The sequence below is a fragment of the Megascapheus bottae genome, chromosome 11, assembly GCF_031878675.1.
Source record: "Megascapheus bottae isolate mThoBot1 chromosome 11, mThoBot2.hap1, whole genome shotgun sequence".
NCBI classification, from domain to species: domain Eukaryota; kingdom Metazoa; phylum Chordata; class Mammalia; order Rodentia; family Geomyidae; genus Megascapheus; species Megascapheus bottae.
In genome coordinates, this window is record NC_143519.1 from 60,716,480 (window position 1) to 60,736,313 (window position 19,834).

Consider the following 19,834-nt stretch of genomic DNA (forward strand, 5'->3'; position numbering starts at 1 on the left):
AGTAAAATGTAGTGAAGAAGACATGTGAACCATGGTGAGCTCATGGCAAAATTGCTGTGGTAATCATTAAAACAAAGTCCTGTGGCTGGAAGTGCTTACCTAGCCCTCTCAATGCCCTGGGTAACAGAGATTCCTCAAAAAAAATGAAACAAAAGATACTAACCCAAGATGCATCTATAGTATTTGCATGATATTCTGGTTAATTCCTCGATATTCTATATTTTTCAGTGAAACATACAAAATATGTCATAAATAAGAAAGTATTTAGTAAAAGCCAAAAGCAATAACTACTACAAAAAGTTTTAAAGGCAAAAAATTTTAATATGAATTAGACAAAGAATAAACACTGTGATAGAATCCAACATTGAATTCTTTTCCTGCAATAGAATTCATCTGAACTTCCCTACCCCAGAGGGCTGTTTTTCCTCAGAACAAGAACTCTAGTAAGCTGGGCACTGGTGGTTCATGCCTGTAATCCTAGCTATTCAGGAGGCTGGGATGTGAGAATGGTACTTTGAAGAATGATAGCCTAGACAGGAAAGTCTGTGAGACTCAATCTCCAATTAACCACCAAAAAGTCAGAAGTGGAGCTATGGCTCAACTGATAGAATGACAGAAGGTAAGGTGCAGCAGCTTAAGCTCTGAGTTCAAGCTCCGGTACCAGCACCAAAAAATAAACATCCAGTAGTAGGTGGCCTTCTGCCAGAGTGATAACTGCCCCAAAGGTGTGTCCTGAGCACACATTTAGTCCCTCTAGACCTCTATGGAGTCACGTTACTGTCCTAAAGCAGCTGTTTCCCCTTCACAATTCACCAATGTGTTCCACACAAGAAAGTAGAAGACCTTGCAGCTCTATTAGAAAAATAGATGTCCCCAGGGACAAGAGTACTCTAAACTAGGCCAACCTAGTGAAATAAGGAAAATGGGTTTAAGTAATATCACCTTGTTCTCACAAGCCATCCTGGCGCTTAGCTGGGTGATGGGGAGTTTTCACCCAGCTTCAAAGGCCAAACAGTGAAATAAGCCATCCTTCAAAATGTGGGTGCCTAGCTCAGATGGTAGATGCTTTGAGGCTATTCAGATATATCATGTTGTTTAGCCAGAGAGAGAATATGTAAATGTATCATTTTGTTAAGACCCAGAGAGAAAAGCCCTGGTGCCTTAGTTTAGGCTGGGGCTTTGTCACCACCCAAACAGAGGGGTTTTGTCTTTAAAAGCTTGGTGCAGACTCTGTGCAGGCTGCTGGTCTTTGAGAAAAATAATCCATGGTGCAGAGGGATGGCTTTCTACTGAAGACTTCCAATTCAATCTCTCCAAATGTGGTTTCTCTGTATAACACCAACTGGATTTACCTTACAACACTAGAATACAACTGATAGGCTAGGGTTTTTGCCAGTCCTGGGGCTTGAACTCAGTGCTTGGGAACTGTCCTTGTCAAGACTAGTGCTCTACCACTTGAGTCATAGCACCATTTTCAGCTTTTTCTTTGTATGTGATACCGAGGAATCAAACCCAGGGTTTTGTGCATGCTAGGCAAGCACTCCAGTGCTAGGCCACACTCCCGATCCTAGTGTCTGTCTTCAGATCTATTTTTGCTGAGCCAGGCACTGGTAATTCATTCCTGTAATCTTAAATCATCCAGGATTCTGAGCTCTGAGGACTGCAGTTCAAGGCCAACCGGCACAGAAAAATTCTGCAATATTCTTTTCTCTAATTAACCCGCAAATGACTAGATGAGGAACTATTGCTCAAATCATAGACTTCTGGCCTTGAGCCAAATAAGCCAAGTGAAAGCACAAGATCTGAGTACAATACCCAGTACTGTCACTAAACAAATAAACATTTGTTCTAGAAACAAAGATTGTCTAAACCATAGTCTCCTGGCTTTCTAAATAATCGATGAGCTGGCAGGTGCCTGTCCTCAAGCCCACGATGAATTGAGAGTGTTTTTTGTTTTGCCTAGATTAGAAAAGGGTAGAGTATCAGTGGTTTATCACACACACACACACACACACACACACACACACACACACACACACACACACACACAGCAAACCCATACAATGGATGACCTAAAATCAGGAGAAAAGAATAATGCATGCTCCCTCAAAATGAGCCTCTCTGGACTAGATAATAACAGACATTCAGCAATAAGAGATGAAACAGCTCTAGACATCATCACAATGTATTGTCTGGGATAAGTATAAATCAAAGTCTCAGCAAAGCTCCAAACAATTGTCCTTTATGTTAAGCATTTGTTTGATCTGATCTGCATAAGCTAGTAACACAGGAAAAAAGACCCAGTTAGGGAGAGTTAAAAACGAGGTTCTAATCCCTGCTCCTGCGTATAAGAGCTACTTGACCTTTCAGAGCCTCTGTTTCTGCATTCAGAATGTAAGAGGTGCTTGAAAGGTGCTTTTGCCGAAAGGCACCAGTGACTTACTTGGGTCTATGAATTACCTAAAAATAGAAGAAAAGTTTGGCATCTCTGCCTCCATTTTGTACTTTTTTGCTGTAATGCCATTCTCTCTGCAGTCACGTTACAGTCATCTTGGGCTCAGGAAGGACAGACTAGGATCCAAAACATCTTTATGACAGAAACTATCCCTAAGGAACAATAGAGCCTCCTCAGGAAGAATGAATAAGTACAACTAACTTAAAACTTAAGGTCATTTTTAAAGGTTTTGTTTTTCTGTTAAAGGAATTTAATAAGAAGTGAAGGTATGTATATCATATTGCATTTTAAGGAGCCTGAGTTTAATGTAAAATTTTATGTGTGGACATGTTTTTACAGTACATATACCATTTGACAAACAGAAGGAAAATTATGTACAAAAAAATAAATCAAGGATATTTATGTGATTTTGAGGGGGGAAATGGGACAAAAGAAATGGTATATATTAATATGTAGAATCAAGAAGAGAGAGATTGAGAGAGACATGAATGGGATAGATATTAGTATCTATTAATAATAATGAGGAAACAGTTGTTGCCATACTTACCCCACAAAGAAATCCTGAATATCCAACCTAATAAGAGTTTTATTATCTGCAAACTTAAGAACAAGAGACAAGACAGGGATTTCATACTCTCACAATCCAATTATTTTAAAACCAAGATACTACTCTGGGGAAAATGACATCCCTTCAGATTATTATCCTACAGGCATAAAAAGATGAACCAGAGTATTAATTTTCTTAATAAGCCATGTGCCAGTGACTCATGCCTATAATCCTAGCTAGTTAAAAGGCTTGAATATGGTTTTCACAGTTCAAAGCCAGCCCTAGCAAAAAAAAAAAAAAAAAAAAAAAAAAGTCTGTGAGAGTCCTATCTCCCATTAACCACCAGAAATGGAGCTGTGGTAGAGTGCTAGCCTTAAGTCAAAAATCTTAGGGACAACGCCCAGGCCCCTGGACTAGCAGGTGTGTGCATATGCGTACACACACACACACACACACACACACACACACACACACACACACGCACATGCTCACAAATAAGTGCCAATCTCCACTAAATTCAAATTTTTGAGAACACAGACAGGGACAGTGCCCAGGACCAAAGATCAAGCCCCAGAACTGACAAAAAAGAAAGTAGAGAAACTCTCCATCTGGAAAATGGTCTAATGAGAAGTCCAATGGAGTCCTCTAGAAGGTGGTGTTACGGGGCTCCCCCTATCTCCTCCCTTGAGCTTTTTGCTGATTGTTTGATGGCTTATGTAAACCACACCCCCTGGCTCTTTTTATTGATTAAGCAGACACCCAGGGCATTATGGGAAGAAGTATTTGAGCAGGCGCCCAAGGCACTATGGGAACAAGAAAGGTTGTCATGGGCAACATTTTAGGTCCACCACATTTTTATCCTTTTCTCCCTTTTCTCTCTCCCTTTCTTTATCTAGAAGTGAGAAATGTGAGATGAGATGGGGGAGGAATAGACAGGATAGAGAAGAATGATGGAAGGAGTAACTATAAACAGAAAGCACTGGACACCTAGATGAACATGTTAAATTGGACCCCCCCCCCCATCTTGTATAGCCTTCTGAAGTTCAGAAAAGAAAAAAAAGTAAATTTAATGTAGAAAGATAGATAGATAGATAGATAGATAGATAGATTGATAGATAGATTGATAGATAGATAGATGACATAAGAATCTCTAGGAACCTGAAAAAGCTGGGTAAAGGAAATGGGCTGACAACTTAGGAGAGGGTGAGGGGGTGTCTGTGTGAGCTTTTTATGTGCACAGGCTGGTATTGGAGCTTGATCATCATAAGATCCGACGAGCTTCCAAGAACAAGGATTTTTGACAGACATCATTTCAAAAAATGTATACAAAGATGACTCTTAAAAATAATTATTAAACGAGGCCTAGAGTTTGGTCTAGTGGTAGAATGCTTGCCTAGCAAGCACAAAGATCTGGGTTTGATTCCTTGTTACCACATACATGGAAAAAAGCCGAAGTGGTGCTGAGGCTCAAGTGGTAGAGCTCTAACCTTGAGAAAGACCAAGGACAGTGCTCAGACCCTAAGTTCAAGCCTAGGACTGGAAAAAAAATATTAAACTGTTAAATGCTTCAAATCAAAGGTCTTGTGAATTACAGAAAAGTTTGTTCGTCTGTATCTTCTGTATCTTGGACGCTATGGATCCCATCCACTCAAAACCAAAACAAGCCAAGAGGCTTAGAATCCTAACTGTTTAGGAGGCTGAAATCTGATGATCAAGATTAAAAGCCAGCTGGGAGGGCCCAGAGCGTGGCCTAGTGGTAGAGTGCTTGCCAAGTATGTATGAAGCCCTGGGATTGATTCCATACTACCACATATAGAGAAAATGCCAAAAGTGGTGTTGCGGTTCTAGTGGTAGGGCACCAGCCTTGAGAAAGACAGTGCTCTGGCCCTAAGTTCAAGGCCCAGGACTAGTAAAATAATAATAATAATAATAATATTTTAAAAGCCAACTGGGATAGGAAAATCAGTAAGACTCTTATCTCCAATTAACGACCAAAAAGCCAGAAATTGAGCTGCAGCTTAAATGGTAGATAAGCTGTAAGCAACAAATGCCCAAGCCCTGAGTTCAAGCCCCAGGACTGTTAGAGAAAAAGAGAGAGAGATCAAAACTATACTGTTGTTCCCTCTAGTCTCCTTTCCTATCATGTAATCCTTATGCCTTATATCCATCCCTGTCAGACACACTTTAATTTCCTTTGCAGTAGTCTCCCCCCCCCCCCCCGCACAAGTGTTCTGATATAGGCATCAGAGTTCTCTGCACAGGCAAAAAAGGTCAAAGTCATTCTTATTTCCCCCCATCCCTCCTACTTGAAGATTATTACATCTACTACACACAAAAGTCAATGTAAGCCAAGCACTGCTGGTGCATGTCTATAAGCCAGTCAGGAGGCTGAAATCTGAGGATTATAGTTCAAAACCAGCCTGGGCAGGAAAGTCCATGGGATTTCTTATCTTCAATTAACCACCAAAAAGTCAGACGTGGAGCTGTGGCTCAAGTGGGAGAATACTAGCCTTGAGTATAAAAGCTCAGGGACAGCACGCAGGCCCTGAGTTCAATCCCCAAGGCCAGCACACACAAAAAAAGTAAATACATCATTGTACTCATAAATTTACATGCCTCTTTGTACATTACTTAAAGATAATAAAATAAGCAAATAATGTTTGAAGTCAATATAGCAGATTGAGACTGATTTTTTGTTTGTATTTATTTCCTTTTAATTACCATCGTATTAAAAAAAAGCACTAAAATCTTTTATTCGAAGCAAAAATACTTAGTCTCGTCTATTAATCCAGATGTATTAAACGGTGTTTTGGTTTTTGTTTTTTTTTTTCCTCCCATGGCAGTCAGGTTTTCTGTCATAGGCATTTGTACAATCCTTTTCCCTAGTTCTGCACTAACTATTCTAATTCCTCAGTCTCCACTCTCACCATTCTCCCTACCCTTATCTGAGATCTCCATCCCTCCTCTTTCGTGGGGTACATTGAAGCTTTGAGCTGGACTTGATCTATGCCATACTAGTAACATACAGACTGCCTATTACCCTATATTCTTTCCATTCTGTCTTAGAAAGAAGTCTCTGGGCTGGGAGTGCCTAGCATGCACTAATACCCAGGTTCGATTCCTGGCTCAAGTGGTAGAGCTCTAGCCTTGAAAAAGCCCAAGGACAGTGCTCAGGCCCTGAGTTCAAACTCCAGGCCTGGCAAAAATAAAAGTCTCTCTCCTTGATGCACAAGTCTAGAAAGTGCACCCCCACATTTCCTGTTACCCTGCACCCAGCGTCTTTCACCACCTGTCCATCTCTCTTCTGCTTAGAAACATCACTGGGGACTCTTTTCACAACATGCTTCTAAAAGAAAGTCCCTTCCAAATCAACCACCAGAATTCTTTCATCTCCCTTCCCTGCCAACCTCATTCAAGAGGGCAGTTCTACTCACCAACATTCACCTTCCAACTCACATGTGTCTCACACTTCCCGTGAGAAAAAATTTTCTATTCTGTCAAACTAAACTGTCTCCATTCTATAACAAATCACCATTCTACTTCTATTTCCTGGACTGATTTGCTTCTTGACTTCAAACTGGAACTCATCTGTGTTGTTGGGGACCAGCTTGTCATGTCATGGGGTATGAATCTTTGTCAATGGAATTAAAGAATAGGTTTCTCCCCTTGAGTGGAAACTTTCCACTGAGTTTACCAACTCTAAGCATCAGCTACCGTGTTCCCAGTAGCTGTGAGGAAATAGACCCCTCTTAAGTGGAAGCTTTTTACAGATGATTGAAGTGTTTCTAACTTGCTCCTATTACCCCATAGCCTTACTAACCAATTGTGACTAGAATGTGAGCCTTAGCAATAAGAAGGAACAACACTATCCTTTGGGTTGTGATTAAAAAAAGAAAAGAAAAGAAAAACAGCAGTGCCTACCAGCTCTGGGGAAAGAGGCAGAGAACTCTTCTGTGTAGAGGCAAAATGCTTTGATGAAATCTCCTGTATCTTGGGTGTGTTTACTCATTTCCTGACACTGGCAGGTCATGTGTTTTTAACACTCCTTCTAACTGAGACCTCTCTGTGTCCTACCTGCCAAGGATAAGAAATTCTGGGCTCAATGGCTCACGCCTGTAATCCTAGCTACTTAAGAGGCTGAGATCTGAAGATTGTGGTTCAATGCCAGCCTGGGCACTAAAGAACGTAAGACTACCCCTGGAGCCACAGAACCACTAGAAAATGCAAAGTAGCACTGTGGCTCCAGGGGTAGGGATGTAGCCTTGGGTTGAAGACCCAGAGTTCAAGCCCCATGACCCATCAAAAAAAATCTGTCTACCTCTGCTAATACTTACACTTTCCTCCTTTTAGGACATCTGTCACTTCTAACATCCCTCCTTTCCTGGATACTTTTCTATACTTAAGTAGGGCTAATTTCTGAGGCTCTTCCCCTAGTCTTTATACATTGAACCATCTTTTCCACTCATGGCTCAGATGGCACAAGTATGTCCATAAAATTATCCTCAAATCCACTAGCCCTGTCTGTGTACATATTCATTTGTTGCTTAACAGGAATTAGATATATCTTTAAGCAAGTTTGCATTGTATTAATATCATCAAGAATCCACATATATACAACCTAGATTGCATAGCCTTAGTGATATGGTACATATGTATAGTACATATGTGTGCTGCAGCCTCTGTGTGTGTGTCTGTGTGTATGTCAGTACTAGGACTTGAACCCAGAGCCTGAAAGTTGTCTTTCTCTTTTTTTAATCAAAGCTGGTATTGTACTGCTTGAACTACAACTACACTTTTTTGATGGCTTATTGAAGATACTTCCCTTACCCAGACTGGCTTCAAATAGTGATCCTCAGATCTCAGCTTCCTGAGTAGCTAGGATTACAGACCAGAGTCACAATCAAATCTCACGGCCCTTAGGGCCATAATGAACAAAAGGAAAGATGAAAGATTAAGGCACAAGAAAGGATACAGGGGCCAGGAGTTTGGCCTAGTGGTAGAGTGCTTGCCTAGCATACACAAAAACCCGGGTTCGATTCCTTGGTACCACATACATAGAAAAAAGCCAGAAGTGATGCTGAGGCTCAAGTGGTAGAGCTCTAGCCTTGAGAAAGTCCAAGGACAGTGCTCAGGCCCTGAGCTCAAGCGCAGAACTGGCAAAAAAAAAGAAGGATACAATCAATAGATGAACATAATTGTTCAAGTTATACTATTTTATAACTGACAACAGAGTAGGTATGTTAACACCAACATCACCACACACACACACACACACACACACACACACACACGCACGCGTGTGCACATACTTCACTAACTGATACATCTCATTACCCTGTTGTGCATTACATGACTCTGCCAACTTCTCTGAATATGCCTACCTGGGTGTCCCTTCTTTACAAGTCAACACTAACAGAACTGATGTCTGAACCTCTTGCTTCCTCTATTTCCCAAGTAATCCCACTGTGAGCAGGCTTGCGACTTCTGGTCTGGACCTAGGTTGATGTCTCTTCTTGCATGCTGCCTTGCCTTTGGTATCTTGTATCCTGCCCTTGGCAACTTATATCTTTATGAATATGTGCGTGGATGCGTGGATGCGTGGATGCCAAAGAACAGAATGGCTGAAATGAGCATAAAGAGCTTAGCCCTGAAAATGGAGGATCCCACAAGAATGCCGTCTACACCATTCTCCTCCATCAATCAACCCCCAAAGCTAAAAGATAACAAGAAGGTCAGAAGCGTCCAGATTCAGCCAGGTCTGGCTCTCCACCTCTGCTTGCTAACATCCATCAGTGGTAGGTACATACCAGGTACTAAAAATAAATTTGTTGAATGAACAAATTTTAAACCTCAACTGATATAAACGGCTCTGGGTTGCCAACTACTGCATTAAATCCCCAATGAACCTGCATTTGAGGGCAGATATCGATCCATTCAGGGTGAAAAAATGGCATTAAAAGCAATGGACGGGGCATTCCTGTTTCAGTAGTTTGTACATAAAAAGCCTAACATCAAAACCACCCAACACATCGATTTCTGAGTCCTACAGATGGCCTCTACTGTGTTCAATGAGCAATTAAAAAAATCATAGAATAAGCTAAATCAAATTCCTAATTTCTGCACATTTCTGACCTTTGCCTGTACAAGCAAAGTCTTTCCACAAAACATTTACTCTAAATTGGCTGAGAACTGTGGTCTGTGCCAGGGAGGGTGTAAACTGAGGCAGACTTCATTGTTCAGAGGGGGAGAGTCCAAGACACACCACCTTTGGAAAGTCTTGGAAATGCTGTGGCACTTGAAACAGTTGTCTCTGGCATCAAAGAGTGGAGAAGTGGGATAAGAAAAAAAATCTCCAGAGATAATAACAATACCAGCTGATCCAATACTTATATCATGTTTTATATCCTCATTCATTCATTCATTCATTCACTCATTCATGCATTGTTGCAGTACTGGGGATAATGATCATGGTCTCTTACATGCTAGGTATATGCTCTACTACTGAGCTGCCTCCAGCCCTATATTAGTCTCTATCCTTGCAATTTGTGTGTGTGTTGGGGCAGGGGGCGGTTTAGGGTTTGAACTAGGGACCTATCCCTAACCTAGAGCTAGCACCCTACCACTTGGACCATAGTTCCACTTTCAGGTTTTTTTTTTTTCTGTTTAATTAGGTAAGAGTCTCACAGAATTTCTTATCTAGGCTGGTTTTGAACTGTGATCTTGAGATCTCAGTCTCTTGAGTAGCCAGGATTACAGGTATAAGCCGCCAGTACCTGGCTCTCCTTGAATAACAACAACAAAAAAATTTTCCCTGCAAGATTTTCTATCACATACTTAATAATTTAAAGTTATCCCTGGTAACCTCAGGCAAATACTAGAAATAATCTTCAAAATAAGATTATTGCCAAAATAAAATGTTAGCTAGGTGTGGGTAGCTCACCCCTATAATCTGAGCTATTCAGGAGGCTGAGATCTAAGAATCACCGTTCAAAGCCAGTTCAAGCAGACAAACTGAAAGTGAATCTTATCTCCAATTAGCCGATATAAAGGGGAAAGTGGAGGTGTGGCTCAAGTGGCAAAAGCCAGTTGTGATGAAGAACTAGGGTAGGAACAGAGCAGAATAGGGGGCTCTGAGTTGAAGCCCCAGTGGTGACGATGATGGTGACGATGATGATGATGATGATGATGATGATGATGATGATGATGATGGTGGTGGTGGTGGTGGTGGTGGTGGTGATGTAATGGTGATTCTAGTTTGCTCCTTGATACAATTCTCCTACTAGTTAACTCTCACATTATTTTTTATTTTTTATTTTATTTTTTATTGCCAGGGTAACATATAGAGGGGTTACAGTTACATTACTTCTCACACGTTGATATCCCTTCTCATGTTTTTGTCACCATTTCTCTCCCTCCACCCCCTCTTAATCATCTTGTTTGTCCCCCTTCCCTTTCCTATTTCAAATAATCAAATAAACATATATATAATATTCCAGGTAACAAAGTCAGATACAGTAACAATATGAGATTAACCAAAGGGCAATAAAAGAGAAGAGAAATAACATAGTGCATTAAGAACAACAATCACACAAGATAAAGCTCTTGTTTCCATATCCTAGAGATTCTTTCATTTGGTCTCATCCTATATGACCTTATGTACCTAGGTTTTGTGCTATTTTTTATTTTTTTACAGTACTGGGGATTGAACCCAGAGTTTCACACCCTTCATGAGCCACATTCCCAGTCCTTTTGTTTTATTTTGTTTGTGAGATAAGGTCTCATACCTTTGCCCCAACTGGCCTCTACCTGGCAATCCTTCTACCTCTACCTCTCATATCTGCTATTACCAGTGTACACTACCACACCCAGTTTCCTCTTAATCTCTACATGACATAATGCAAAGTCTATTTTTTAATGCAAGTGGTATGTACCAAGAAGGTGGGAAAGTATTTCTCAAACATACAATCTAAAATGTAAACAATGACAATATTGAAATCTACAAGGCACTCAGCCAACCCTGCCTAAAAGGCTTTACACATATTATTAATCTATTTAATCTTGAAACTAAGTCTATGAAATATATACCACATGGATAGAAATAATAAGAGATGGGGACCACTCTCAATGAAGTCACAGAAGTGAGGGTGTCAAAAAAAAAAGCAAGACTCTCCTCCAGACAAGACGCACCTAGATTATTCTAATGTAGTATAAAGTTAAAAATAAAATTCCTTATCACAGACTCACCAACCAGGTGAGTTTTGTGTGCTTGAGACAGGAAAAGGGATATGCATGCAGTCTGGTGGATGTAAACATGAAGAAACAACAAACGGCAAAAGCACATATCCACACATCCACACTCACAGTACAGCGCAAAGATCCCACAAGGTCATATTGGATCATTTTACAGAGAACATAACCCTGGGACAAAAAGCTATTTTCTTTTTTACAATTTGATATTGATATGTTTCTCCCCCAGTACTGTGGCTTGAACTCAGGGCCTGGGCTCTGTTCCTCTTTTTTTTTTTCTGCTCAAGGCTAGCACACTACACTTGAGCCACAGCTTCAGCTTTTTGGTGGTTAATTGAATCATTAGGATTATAGGCACAAACCACCAGAGTCTCGTGGACTTTCCTACTTTTGCTGGCTTCAAATCCAGATCCTTAGATCTCAGCCTCCTGAGGACCTAGGAGAAAAGGCTTTTCATGACTAGTCCACACTTAGAACCAATATCTAGGAATGACAGGAAGCATTAATGTAAAAGAAGAACCAGTAGCCCCTGCTTACCATAGATGCTCTAAAATGCTTTTATGAGATGAATTCCAATGTTCCTACAGAGACCAAGGCTTGTGTTAAAGCCATATGCAACATAAGCACTGAGAATATGTGTACTTCTATGTATACATTTACACATGATCAGAGAAGATGGGCAAAGGTATCAGTATCTTACATTATGTTGTGTTATATTATGTTTCCTAATATGACAATATGGTCAATATTTTGGCTTAAAAATAGAGCCAAGTCATGTCAAATCCTCCATATAGAAAATAATTGTGATACTAGGTGCTGTTGACTCACTTTTGTAATCCTAGCTACTTACAAGGCTTAAATCTGAGGATTAAAGTTCAAAGCCAGCCTGGGCAGAAAAGTCTATGAGATTCTTATCTTCAATTAATCACCAGAAAACCAGAAGTAACAGCTGTAGCTCCAAGTGCTAAAGTACTATCCTTGAGCAAAAGAGCTCAAGGACAGCACCCAGGCCCTGAGTTTAAGCCCTACAACCTAATAATAATAATAGTAATAATAGAAGTAGAACTATAGTAAAACATCAGCCTTGAGTAGAAAAGCCAAGTGAGAGCAGGAGGCCCTGAGTTCAAACCCCAGTAGCAGTACACAAAAATATAAATTGAGGGCAGGGACTTTGGCCTAGTGGTAAAGTGCTTGCCTAGCATGCACAAAGGACCAGGTTTGATTCCTAGGTACCACATACATAGAAAAAAAGCCAGAAGCGGTGCTATGGTTCAAGTAGTAGAGTTCTAGCCTTGAGAAATTGCAACGACAGTGCTCAGGCCCTGATCTCAAGCTCAGGAGTGGCAAAAAAAAAAGGTATGTAGATTGCCTAGGGAATAAATATGAAGGCTAAAGAAGCAATGAGATAGATTTAGGCATTAGGGTTGTATGTATAAGTTATTGTTAAATCAAGAAATTAAGCTCTTATTGATACCTCCTCCCTCAACCAAATACCTAAAATTCTCTACCATAGAATGACTAAAACCTTAAGCTTGGTCTAAATGGATAAGCAGAGTTTTCTTGGATTTATCAAGTTGGTTTATCTCCATTTCTCTCTGGTATCAGGGATTGAACTCAGAACTTCTACCACTGAGAGACAGCCCCAGCTTCCCAAATAGCAGAGATGACAGACATGTGTCACTGCGCCATTTCCTTCCTTTTTCCCCTTCTTTCCGTATGTGGGATGTCAGAGGGTTTTTTTGTCGTTTGTTTGTTTTTATGTTCTTTTTCAATTTGGACTCTGGTTTGACTATTCTTTTTTTTTTAATTAAAAAAAAACATTTTATTGAATTATTCCATAAAGCCAAGCATTGAGTACTGGCAGTTCACAAATACACTAGGTAGTCACAGTAAATTAAGTTTCAAGAGAACAATATACACACATAACTATTCCGAGAGTGAGGACCTAGTGGAGAGTGAAGGTGGCATCAGCTAACTCTGAGGTACAATGCATCTTAATCAATGTCATCTTTCTCATTCTCCCCCATCTCCCAGCCCCACCTATCCCCTCAATTTACCTAGTTTCAGTTTAACATATGCACATTCACTATGAGGACTGTCTTCACTCACTCTTTCGCTGTTCACTTTCCCCTCCCCTCCCCCACAACATGTTTCAGCTTCTTGGTATTCATTTTGCTAACCTGAAAAATTAGTTCTTCAGAGGAGTCTGGTTTAAATATTCTTAGGGACTCAGAACTGTGAACAATATTTAATCTGAATTTCTTTTTCAAATAAGTGTGTGTGTGTGTGTGTGTGTGTGTGTGTGTGTTTATTGTGTGTATGAATGTGCATGCTAGTGCCAGTGCCAGTACTGGGTCTTGCATTCAGGTCTTTGTGCTCTCATGTTCTCACTTGGTGCTCTATCACTTGAGCTCCCCTTCTTGCTCTTCTTCGTGCCTGCTAGGCAAGCACTCTACCACTAGGCCAAACGCCCAGCCCAATCTAAATGCTCTTAACAGAGTGATACTCAAATCTACTTTGTTTCACCCACTTTATGATTTAATTGTTTGGCTTATTAATCATTAAAATCTCATCTAATCAAAGATTAGACTTGGCACTTACCCAATCATCCAGAAACAAAGACATACTAAACCCACTAGCACAACAATGTTCATCGCAGCACTATTCACCATAGCAAAGATATGGAACCAACCAAGATGCCCCTCAGTAGATGACTGGATCAACAAGATGTGGTATTTATACACAATGGAATTCTATGCTGCCATCGGAAAGAACAACATTGCCCCATTTGTAAAGAAATGGAAAGACTTGGAAAAAAATCATATTAAATGAAGTAAGCCAGACCCAAAGAAACATAGGCTCAATGGTTTCCTTCATTTGTAATAATTAGTACAAACCTTGCACTCTCCTAGCAGAGGATTACAATAGCTCAAAGCCTAGATACATAAGGCCATATATGATGAGGCTAAATGAAAGGACCCCCCCCAGAATATGGAAACAAGAGCTATATAATGTGTGACTATTGTTCTTAATGTACTGTTATTTTTCATCTCTTTTGTTGTCCCTTGGTTATTCTCATATTGTTACAGTATCTTACCTTGTTACCTTATATATATTATATATGCAATTATTTGTTTATTTGAAATTGGAAAGGGAAGGGGGGAAAAATAAGATGAGGGGCGGGGGTGGAGGAGGGAAATGGGGACAAAAACAATAGAAGGGGTATCAATGTGTGTGAAGTAATGCACCTTCTACCTGGCAAATATAACTATAAGCCTTCTATGAATTACAATAAAAAAAGATTAAACTAAGCAACATAAATGTCAAAAATAAATAGTAATAATAACTAATACCGATGAGCAGACAATATTGTCACCATTACACAACACTCTTGATTATGACCCTTGGGTTCCTACATTATAAGGTGTGACATTCTAATTCTTGTTCATTAAGTGGTGTGCTTTGACATTAAATATCTCTAACTGTGGAAAGAAATTCAGGTGTCTCTTGAGTAGAGTTAGTGACATGTGAAAAAGGACAAAAGACAGACATAATGTCCCATAACACACTGATGGAGGACACCCATGTACCCTGATCTCCTTGAATTGGTCTACTACGGAGGTGGGGGGGGGGGTTCTCCTGCGATGAATCAATATCACTCTGCCCCAAGTCACTATTCAAAATAGTTCCAAATAAAACAAAACATGACGGGCTGGGAATGCGGCTCAGTGGTAGCGCACCTGCCCAGCATCAGGAAGCCCTGGGTTGAGTTCCTCAGTACCACATAAACAGAAAAGACTGGAAGTGGTGTTGTGGCTCAAGTGATAGAGTTGCTAGCCTTGAGCAAAAGAAGCTCAAGGACAGTGCCCAGCCTCTGAATTCAAACCCCAGGACCAGCACACACACACAAAAGTGAGAGTAAGAACAGTGTCACGAACTTCCCTGTCACTAAAACTGAAATCCTGGAAATCATCTATGTCTATGCCTCCATCTATTTACAACTCCACTTTAGTTAAACCCAAGGACACTTCTGCAACACCACATCCTCACAGCTCTCCCTGAGCCACGACAGAAGCTTAGTGGGTTTCTTAAATGTACAGCAAAACCCTGCACCAGTGGCTCACATCTATAATCCTAGCTAAAATCTGAAGATTAGGGTTTAAAACCAGCCCAGAAGAAAAGTCTATGAAACTTTTTCCCAAATAATCACCAAAAAGCTGGAAGTAGAGCTACAGCTGAAGTGATAGAGCATTAGCCTTGAGCACAAACGTACAGGGCCCTGAGTTCAAGCCTCAACTCCTGTATACACACACATACGCACACACACACACACACACACACACACACACACACACACACACAAATTAGTGGTGAAAAATTTCCTGGCGACATGTCATCCATAAAGTCTAGAGATCACTGGTCTTAACAGAGTACTTACATGACAGTGTGGGACCTCTCCCAAAATATATTTCTTTGACATATTTCAAGATGGCTATTCTAAGAAACTGAAGATGAGACTGACTCTGAGAAACTGACCTTTGCTAAAATAAATTTGATACTATTGAAATAAAGAACTCCTAGATGTAGCTGGCTCTTCTACCTAATACTCCTTTTTCTGCAGAAGATCTTTTTACAGGAAGCAACTTGTAGGTGTCTGACACCTGACTCAAGATAAATGTTACTGGTGCCTAATACCTAGGAGACCCCCATCTGCATTACAAGACAACCCCATTCCAGTTTGTGAATCTCCTTTGCTAAACTTTCCATAGTCAGCACCACCTTCCTTATCCCTGAAGCCCAAAGTCACTAGCCTTTGTTTAGCTGCAACTAAAGCTCAACAGCCTCAGCCTCCTCCTTTCTTGCTTGATTGATTGCTTGCTTGCTTGATTGATTGATTGCTTTTGTTTCCAGTCCTAGGCTTGGGCTCAGGGCCTGAGCACTGTCCTTGAGTTTTCTCAAGGCTAGAGCTCTACTATTTGAGCCACAGCACCACTTCTGACTTTTTCCTATGTATGTGGTACCAAGGAATTGAACCTGGTCTTCACGCATGCTAGGCAAGCACTTTAACCACTAGGCCAAACTCCTGGTGCCCCCCCTTTCATTTTTGCATGTTGTGTATGGCTCCCATGTTTCTATATACAAATAAATTTGTTATGGTTTTCTCCCTATGAATCTATTGTCTGTTTATTTCAGAGACCATAATTATCAGACCTTCCAAAAGAAAATGCAGTAGATCCTCTCTAGCTGATATCTTTTCTGTGCAGGCCTGAACAACCAATTCTCCTAGAGCCTGTCAGGCCATAGTAAATGTAAAAAATATTGAAAACAGAGAATAGTCCACCATAGCTGCCAACTTCCCAATCTCAATCCTAAATCATTTTTTAAATTGCATTTCATATAAAGCAGCAAGAGTAGCTAAAATGCTCTGATTTAAGTTATAAAGAGGTGGCTTTCATTGATAAGCAATGAATTGGGTCCGCATTTAACTGATCAACCCCAACCTCATAGACTTCTGGAAATTTCTTTGTAAAACATCCCTGCATCCCAACAATGATCAAACATCCCCTTTTGTTCTCTCTAAGCACTGTCCCTCTGGAAAGGGCTGCCCAGTCACATTTCTGAGAGTGTCTGCTGTCTGTTGAGTGACTCGATCATAAGTAAAAGAGCAAACCCTTTGAGGGTGCTTTCTGTTCTAAAGCCCAAGGTCTGAATATTGGAAAAAACAGGATTTTCGGCAGCCCAGGTGCTACTAACTATTCTATTCTAGTCCAGATATCATGTAAACAAATGCTGAGTGTTGCTGGGGCCTTAGGAAATGTTCTTTGACTATGGTCTCATAGACTTAGCACAACCACTGTGGGACAATATTGACCCTTTTCTTCTCTGACTACCTCACCATCCTTTGAATCCCCTCCTTTGAATCCCCTCCATTCTCTCTGTGTATCTCTCTCTGCCTGTGTCTCTCTCTGTCTGTCTCTCTCTCTCTCTCCCTCCCTCCCTACCTCCCTCCCTCTCTCTCTCTCTTTCTAGTACTGGGGCTTGACTGGAATCAAACCTCCAGGTGGCATTCTACCATTGGAATCAAACCTCCATTTCTGGTTTTTGATGGTGAACTGAAAATCACAGTCTCACAGACTTTTCTGATCAGGTTGCCTTTGAACACATGATCCTCAGATCTCACTCTCCTAAGTAGATAAGATTAGAGGCATAAACTATTAGAGTCTAGCTAGAAGGCATATCTGTTTTCAATAACAGATTCAAACATTTGCCAAAGTGTCCAACAGAGAATGGTGAGCTTAGCTTTCATTTCCTATTCCTGTTTAGCTGGGAATTTGGCCTGGTGGTAGAGAACTTGCCTAGCAAGCCCAAAGCCCTGGATTTAATTCCTTGATACCACATACACATAAAAATCCAGAAATGGTGCTGTGGCTCAAGTGGTAGAGCACTAGCTTTGAGAAAGCTCAAGGACAGTGCTCAGGCCCTGAGTTCAAGCTCTAGGACTGGCCAAAAAAAAAAGATACTCCCTTTTTAATTTGAATTTTTCTTTTTAAGGGAGAGCTAGCAAGATAAATAGATAAATAAATTGGAAAACAAGATCTTCACTAGCTATACAATAGACAAGGGCCTCATATCAAAAATATACCTAGAGGACCAGGAGTTTAGCCTAGTGGTAGAGTGCTCACCTAGGATACACAAAGAGCCAGATTTGATTCCATGGTACCACATACATAGAAAAAAGCTGGAAGTGGTTCTGTGGATCAAGTGGTAGAGCCCTAGCCTTGAGAAAGCCCAAGAACAGGGCTCAGGCCCTGAGTTCAAGGCCGAGGACTGGTTAAAAATAGATAGATAGATAGATAGATAGATAGATAGATAGATAGATAGACAGACAGACAGACAGACACACTTAGAGCTCAAAAAAATTAAATCCCCCCAAAACAAATCGTAAAAGAAACAAGAACCACATTAATAAGTGAGCTAAGGAATAAAAAACAATGCTCACTTCGGCAGCACATATACTAAAATTGGAACAATACAGAGGAGATTAGTATGTCCCCTGCTCAAAGATGAGATGCAAATTCGTGAAGCATTCTATATTTTTAAGCCTTTATATGACACTGAAGCAGATCCTAGTGAGGAATTAATGAATGTTCTAAAGAAAATTTATGAAGATGGAGATGATGATATGAAGCACACCATTAATAAAGCCTGGGTGGAATCAAGAGAGAATCAAGCCAAAGGAGACCCACAATTCTGAGACTTTTAAATATTCTTGGAACCCTGATGTGGAAATACTTATGTTTCTAATAATGGAATGTTGGGCAGATATTTACACAGCCTTCTAAGTTAAAAGCAATGAATGCTCCATTTCCTACTGGAGGATTTATTTAAATAAAATATGTTTATTAAACAAAAAAAAAGAATTAAAAACAGACGTCTCTAGAGAGAAAATAAAAATAGCCAATAGACACACAAAGAAATGTTCAACATCTCTGGCCACATAGAGGACAGTTGCAAAACCATTATGAGTTGCCTTCTGTCTTTTGTTCAGTTTTGCCATAATGTTGATGTTTTCCACCACAGTACACAGTAGACAGGAAGGAAATCACACCAGTAATCACAATACTCATCCAACACAGCCAACTCCAGATTCTATTCAAGGTTTACCAGGTTTTTCTACCCTCTGACTTTTGTCTTTTTCTGTTTCAGATTCAGGGGTGTTTTTTTTGTTTGTTTGTTTGTTTTTTGCTATTTAGTTATCATATCTCTTCAATCTACTATAATTCTAGCTAAATTTTAATTTTCTATCCAATTAACTGATCTTCAATGCTTAATCCACTGAGAATCAGAAATGCTCCCAAGTTCTCAGAAAACAATAAAACCTTTCTAGAATTCTGGAAAGAAGTACTGGTTCAAATTCTCAAGTCAAAGGCATTGGTCTGTTTGTAAAAATGAGAATGACATAGTGGTCAAATTCAAAGTGGGCTTGGTTACTCACATACCTAAAGGTCATTTTGGTTTTATACATCAAGATAAATCTAACTTCCAAGATACCTGCTGTTTCCTTAGAAAAGTCAAGAATAAAACTACAGTTGGGAGTTGGTGAAGCATGTAAGGTCTGCTGAAAGGAAACTCCATGCAGTTTAGAAGAAGAGGGTTTACTGTGTGAGGAAAGAGGAGACTCTGCTGCCCAAGATGGAGTCAGGCGAACAAGAGAGTTTATGGCGGGAAGTGAGAGATTATATAGGGGAGGAGTATAGCCACAGCGGAAGTGGATGTGATGTCAGAGGATGGGGAAATACCTCAGACTGGGGGACCTCCCACTGCCCCCAGGCATGCCAGTTGCCAGGGTTACAGGTGCTGGTCAGGGATCTCCAGGGTGCAGGGGGAGAGAGTCAAGGGAAGAAATCATTTCTTCCAGGCGGACCAGTGCTCCCAAGCTAGACAGGAGGCTGAGGTCTAAGGATCTCTGTTTAAAGCCAGCCCAGGCAAAGAGTCTATGAGACTATCATTTCCTATCAACCAGCAAAAGGCTAGAAGTGGAGATGTGGCTCAAGTGGTAGAGCACCAGCCTTAAGCAAAAACAA

At 40.5% G+C, this 19,834-nt stretch overlaps 1 protein-coding gene and 1 non-coding gene across 4 annotated transcripts in view; one reads left to right on the plus strand and one right to left on the minus strand.

Annotated features, from left to right (window-relative positions):
• Atp8a2 (ATPase phospholipid transporting 8A2) overlaps positions 1-19,834 on the minus strand; it is a 445,427-nt gene that overhangs the window by 372,074 nt on the left and 53,519 nt on the right. The gene's annotated exons all lie outside the window — the stretch shown is intronic.
• On the plus strand, positions 18,242-18,348 carry LOC150057240 (U6 spliceosomal RNA). The gene has a single exon (XR_016537197.1). It is a non-coding gene; the product is annotated as a U6 spliceosomal RNA (small nuclear RNA).